Below are 7,111 nucleotides of genomic sequence, written 5' to 3'. Positions count from 1 at the left end.
AATTTCATATCTACTTTACTATTTTAATTTTAATCTGAGAATTAAGTGTTCTGTACTTTTGCTCTTTGTTTCCTACTTAAGCTATTAATTTCTGAAAATGATGACTTAAAAATTTCTAAGTAGACTAATTTATTACATTGTTGTCTCAATTCTTGTTCTATATGTTTTAAAGCTTTATTACTAAGTACATATATATTCATGATCATTATATCTTCTTGGGCCCTAGTTCCCTGATGCTAATATGTGCTACCCCTATGTATCCTGTATGTTGTTTTTCATATTATAATATTCTTTTTTGTCTCATATTAAAATTGCTATATTGAATTTCTTCTGGTTTATATCTTTTGTTTAAATCCTCTGGTTTATATCCTGTTTAACTCTTCTCATCTGTTTTAAAATATTAAAAAAAATTGACCCACCACCTGACTCAAGATCTAAAATAGTAATAATTAAATCTGCCTAGTACTTCTCTCGGAGAAGGCAATGGCAACCCACTCCAGTACTCTTGCCTGGAAAATCCCATGGACGGAGGAGCCTGGTAGGCTGCAGTCCATGGGGTCGCACAGAGTCAGACATGACTGAGCGACTTCACTTTCACTTTTCACTTTAATGCATTGGAGAAGGAAATGGCAACCCACTCCAGTACTCTTGCCTGGAGAATCCCAGGGACGGCGGAGCCTGGTGGGCTGCCATCTATGGGGTCGCACAAAGTCGGACATGACTGAAGCGACTTGGCAGCAGCAGCAGCAGTACTTCTCTTCCCCACCTTCCTATCCCATTTACCTCTTTCCGTCAAAGATAGTAGCTATATCATTACTTTGTTTTAAAAAATTATTTTATCACATGTACATAAACAAAATGTTTTTTATTATCTGATTTTGAACTTTAAAAAGAGTGTACACACTGCATGTAGTGTTATGGGACTTGCTTTTATCATTCAGTATCATGCTACTCATATTCATCCATATTCTGTGTTACTGCAGTTCATTAATTTTTACTGCTATAAAGTATTTCACAATTTGAATATATCATCCTATCAAAGGATTTTAACTTTTTTTTTGCTGTTACAAGCAGTGCTGTCACAAACTCTTCCTGTGCAAGAATTTCTTTTGGGCATATACTTAGGAGTGGTATTGCTAAAGCATAAGTTATGCAAATATTCAACTTGGGAAGCTGATTTTATTTTGTCATCTATCTATCATTTATCTGTGCTGCATACAAAATGCTGTATGTAATAATCACTTTATTTTCAATCTTTTCACATCATTGTGCTTTCAGTGTGCTTTCAGTATGACTCTTATAAGTAATAGTTGTTCGATTTTTTCCCCCCACAATCTAAACCAAGAATTCAATTTATGTAACTTATTTAGAACTTCTTGCTGTTTTATTTTATGCTTTCAGTATTTTTTACTTTAGGCTTTCTGATGAGTATGCAGTATCTCATCACGGTTTTAGTTTAAATTTCCTAATGGTTAATGATATTAAAGGGCTTCCCAGGTGGCTCTGGTGGCTCAGCTGGTAGACTCCACCTGCAATGCAGGAGACCTAGGTTTGATCCCTGGGTTGGGAAGATCCCCTTTGAGAAAGGAATAGCTACCCACTCCCAGTATTTTGGCCTGGAGAATTCCATGGAGTATATAGTCCATGGGGTTGCAAAGAGTTGGACACGACTGAGCAACTTTGAGGCAGCTCAGTGGTAAAGAGTCCTTCTGCCAATGCAGGAGACTCAGGAGACACAGGTTTGATCCCTGGGTCAGGAAGAACCCCTGGAGAAGGAAATGGCAACCCACTCCAGTATTCATGCCTAAAAAATTCCGTGGACAGAGGAGCCTAGAGGGCTATAGTCTATGGGGTTGCAAAGAGTCGGACATGACTGAGTGACTGAACACAATGCTATTAAACATATTTTTATCTGTTTATTTGCCTCCTGTGTGTCTTCTTTGGTGAAATGTCTCTTCATGTATTTTGCCAATGTTCTAACTAAATCTGGTCTGATCTGACTCATGTGCTTCCTCACTCAGTCATGTCCAACTCTTTGTAACACCATGGACTATATAGCCCACCAGGCTCTTCTGTCCATGAAATTTTTCAGGCAAGAAATACTGGAGTGGGTTGCCATTTCTTTCTCCAGGGATCTTCTCAACCCAGGGATTGAACCTGTGTCTCCTGTGTCTTCTGCATTGCAGACAGATTCTTTACCTGCTGACCCATCTGGGAAGTCTCTAACTGAATATTTTTTTATTTTTGATGTTTGTGTTTTCTTTACATATCCTAGACACCCATTCTTTGTCAAACACATGGTTTTCAAATATTTTCTTCCAATTTGTAGCTTACTTTTTCATCTTTTTAACTATTTCTTTTATTTATTTAAAATAAAAACTGGGTGCTTCACACAGCAGAAGTTTTTTTAAAGTTGAATGATGTACAATTTATCAATATTTTCCTTCATGGATTGTGCTTTTGGCTTGAAGTCTAAAAACTTGTTGTCAGCTCTAGATTCCAAGGATTTCTTCTTTTTTCCTAAAAGTTTTTGTAGTTTTATGTCTTATATTTAAGTCTGTGATTTATTTTGCTTAATTTTTGTATAAGGTGTGAAAATTAGGCCATTATTTTGTCTGTGAATATCTAATTATTGCACCACCATTTGATAAAACAACTGTCTTTCCTCCATTGAGTGTTTTTGCACTTTTGTAAAAAATCCGTTAGATATATTTGTCTACATCTATTGCTGGATTGTGTTTTCTGGTCCATTAGTGTATGTATCTTATCTACATATACAATAGATCTTGCTGAAATGTTTATAGGAATTGCATTAAATTTATCTTTTTGGGGAAAATTGACATCTTTACTATGTCCCGTTTTCCAGCCCATGAACATGGTATGTCTGTATATTTCTTGAGTTCTTTGACTTCTTCCATTAGTGTTGTGTAGTTTATAGCATGGTTTGCTAGATTTATACCTGAATCTAAGTTTTTGAATGATTGTCAGTGTTATCATATTTTTAAATTTTGGTGTCTATGTGGTCATGCTAGTGTGTATAGAAATAAAACCAATTTTCAATATTCTGTACTCTGTGATCTTGCTGAATGACATATTAGTCCAAGGTCTTTTAAAAAAATGTTGTAGATTCCTATGAAGTTCTTTTTCTTGAGTTCCTTTTCTTCCTTATTGTAATGGTTAGAACTTCCAGCACTATGTTGAATAAAAATGTTCAGAGTGGACATTTTTGGGTTATTCCTGATGTTAGGTAAAAGCATTCAATCTATTACCATTAAGTATAATGTTAGCTATGGGGTTTTTTGTTAGATGTTCTTTATTAATTTGAAGGTGTTCCCCTCTGTAGCTATTTGTCTAAGAGTTTTGATCATGAATGAGTGTTGAATTTCATCAAATATCTTTTATGCATTGATTGATATGATCATATGATTTTTCCTCTTAACCTGTTAATCTGTTGGTCTGCACTGACTGAATTTTGAGTATTGAACCAACCTGTATACCTGGAGTAAAATCTACCTAAACTTGTTGTATATGGGCTTCCCTAGTGGCTCACATGGTAAGGAATCTGCCTGCAATGTGGGAGACTAGAGTTCAGTCCTGTCATGAACTGTGATGGGACTGAACTGGGGTCAGAAAAATTGAATTGACGTCTGAACTGGGATCAGAAAAATCCCCTGGAAAAGGGAATGGCTACCCACTCCAGTAATCTTGCCTGGAGAATTCCATGGACAGAGAAGCCTGGCGGGCTCAGTCCATGGGGTCCCAAAGAGTTGGACATGATTGAGCAACTAACACACCTCCATACACACACCCTCACACATCCACACACACGTTGTATAAATCTTTTTTGCATGTTAATTAATTATAAATGCTAATATTTTGTTAAGGACTTTCATGTCTATATTCATGAGCAAAATTTGTGTCTAGTATTTTTTTTTTTTGTACTGATTTGCCTGGTTTGGCATTAGGATAATTCTTGCTTCCTAAAATGAAGAGTTTTCTGTATTCCAGAAGAAATTGTATAGGTTTAGGGTAGAATTTTCTAAAAAGTCTGGTGGAATTCTTCAGAAAATCCATCTGTTTTTAAAAATAGACTTTACTTTTAAGAGCAGTGTTAAGTTCATTGTAATATTGTGCAGAAGTTCAGTTCAGTTCGGTCGCCCAGTCATGTCCGACTCTGCGACCCCATGGACCACAACATGCCAGGCCTCCCTGTCCATCACCAACTCCCAGAGTCTACCCAAACTCATGTCCATTGAGTTGGTGATGCCATCCAACCATCTCATCCTCTGTTGTCCCCTTCTCCTCCTGCCTTCAATCTTTTCCAGCATTAGGGTCTTTTCCAATGAGTCAGCTCTTTGCATCAGCTGGCCAAAGTAATTCGAGTTTCAGCTTCAACATCAGTCCTTCCAATGAACACTCAGGACTGATCTGCTTTAGGATGGACTGGTTGGATCTCCTTCTAGTCCAAGGACTGCAAGAGTCTCTCCAAGCACTCTCAAGAGTCTTCTCCAACACCACAGTTCAAAAGCATCAATTCTTTGGCACTCAGTTTTCTTTATAGTTCAACTCTCACATCCATACATGAGTACTGGAAAAATCATAGCCTTGACTAGACAGATCTTTGTTGGCAAAGTAATGTCTCTGCTTTTTAATATGCTGTCTAGGTTGGTCATAACTTTCCTTCCAAGGAGTAAGCATCTTTTAATTTCATGGTTGCAGTCACCATCTGCAGTGATTTTGGAGCCCCCCAAAATAAAGTCAGCTACTGTTTCCACTGTTTCCCCATCTATTTGCCATGAAGTGATGGGACCAGATGCCATGATCTTAGTTTTCTAAATGTTGAGCTTTAAGTCATTTTTTTCACTCTCCTCTTTCACTTTCATCAAGAGGCACTTCAGTTCTTCTTCAGTTTCTGCCATAAGGGTGGTGTCATCTGCGTATCTGAGGATATTGATATTTCTCCTGGAAATCTTGATTCCAGCTTGTGCTTCATCCAGCCCAGCATTTCTCATGCATATAAGTTAAATAAGCAGAGTGACAATATATAGTCTTGACGTACTTTTTCCTATTTGGAAACAGTCTGTTGTTCCATGTCCAGTTCTAACTGTTGCTTCCTGACCTGCATACAGATTTCTCAAGAAGCAGGTCAGGTGGTCTGGTATTTCCTTCTCTTTCAGAATTTTCCACAGTTTATTGTGATCCACACAGTCAAAGGCTTTGGCATAGTCAATAAAGCAGAAGTAGGTGTTTTTCTGGAACTCTCTTGCTTTTTCAATAATCCAGCAGATGTTGGCAATTTGATCTCTGTTTCCTCTGCCTTTTCGAAAACCAGCTTGAACGTCTATAAGTTCACAGTTCATATATTGGTGAAGCCTGGCCTGGAGAATTTTGAGCATTACTTTACTAGTGTGTGAGATGAGTGCAATTGTGCTGTAGTTTGAGCATTCTTTGGCATTGCCTTTCTTTGGGATTGGAATGAAAACGGACCTTTTCCAGTCCTGTGGCCACTGCTGAGTTTTCCAAATTTGCTGGCATGTTGAATGCAGCACTTTTATAGCATCATCTTTTAGGATTTGAAATAGCTCAACTGAAATTCTATCACTTCCAATAGCTTTGTTCGTAGTGATGCTTTCTAAGGCCCACTTGACTTCACATTCCAGGATGTCTGGCTCTAGGTGAGTGATCATACCATCTTGATTATCTGGGTTGTGAAGATCTTTTTTGTACAGTTCTTCTGTGTATTCTTGCCACCTCTTCTTAAGATCTTCTGCTTCTGTTAGGTCCATACCATTTCTGTCCTTTATCGAGCCCATCTTTGCATGAAAATTTCCCTTGGTATCTCTAATTTTCTTGAAGAGATCTCTAGTCTTCTCATTCTATTGTTTTCCTCTATTTCTTTGCACTGATCACTGAGGAAGGCTTTCTTATCTCTCCTTGCTATTCTTTGGAACTCTACATTCAAATGGGTATATCTTTCCTTTTCTCCTTTGCTTTCTGCTTCTCTTCTTTTCACTGCTATTTTTAAGGCCTCCTCAGACAGCCATTTTGCTTTTTTGCATGTCTTTTCCATGGGGATGATCTTGATCCCTGTCTCCTGTACAATGTCACGAACCTCCGTCCATAGTTCATCAGGCACTCTATCAAGTCTAGTCCCTTCAATCTATTTTTCACTTTCACTGTATAATCGTAAAGGATTTGATTTAGGTCATACCTGAATGGTCTAGTGGTTTTCCCTACATTCTTCAATTTAAGTCTGATTTGGCAACAGAGTCCCATATACCCCCTGCCCTGTACATGTATAACCTCCCGCATTATAACAATTTTCACCAAAGTAGTACATATGTTATAATTGACAAAGTTACATTGATACATCATTATCATTCAGAGCCCATAGTTCACATTAGTGTTCACTTATGTGTTGTACACTCTGTGGGTCTGGACAAATTTATAATGACATATACCAAAAAACTATAGTTATCATTGCCCTAAAAATTTATATGACTTACCTCTTCATCCTTTCCTCCTCCTTAACTCCTGCAATCCCTGATGTTTTTACTGTCTCCATAGTTTTACTTTTTCCAGGATGTCATATAGTTGAACTCATATAGTATGTAGAATTTTCAGGCTGGGTTATTTTACTTAGTGATATATATTTAAATTTCCTCCATGTCTTTTCATGGCTTATAGCTAATTTCCTTTTTAGCACTGAAAAATGTTCCATTGTCTAGATGTATCATTCAGTTTTTGATGGATATCTTGATATCTTCCAAGTTTTGGCAATTGTGAATAAAGCTGTCACATTCATCTGTGTAGAGATTTTTGTGTGGATGTAAGTCATCAATTCCTTTGGGATAAGTACCAAAGAGTGTGATTGTTGGATCCTGTGGTAAGAGTGTGTTTAGTTTTATTAGGAACCACCAAACTATTTCCCAAAGTAGTGATATTTCTTTAAGTTTTGAAATTGTGAATTCAATTTCCTTAATAGTTATAGGGCTATTTAAATTGTTTCTCTAATAGTGGATGAGTTGTGATTTCTTCTTTCTCTGTCCCCTCCATTCTGCTATGAACCATTCAATGACTTTTTATTTTGGTTTTTGTACTTTATAATTCT

This window comes from Bos indicus x Bos taurus, chromosome 6 (assembly GCF_003369695.1).
Source record: "Bos indicus x Bos taurus breed Angus x Brahman F1 hybrid chromosome 6, Bos_hybrid_MaternalHap_v2.0, whole genome shotgun sequence".
Classification (NCBI taxonomy): domain Eukaryota; kingdom Metazoa; phylum Chordata; class Mammalia; order Artiodactyla; family Bovidae; genus Bos; species Bos indicus x Bos taurus.
The sequence above is the reverse complement of the archived record's forward strand: the minus strand, read 5'-3'. Positions refer to the sequence as shown.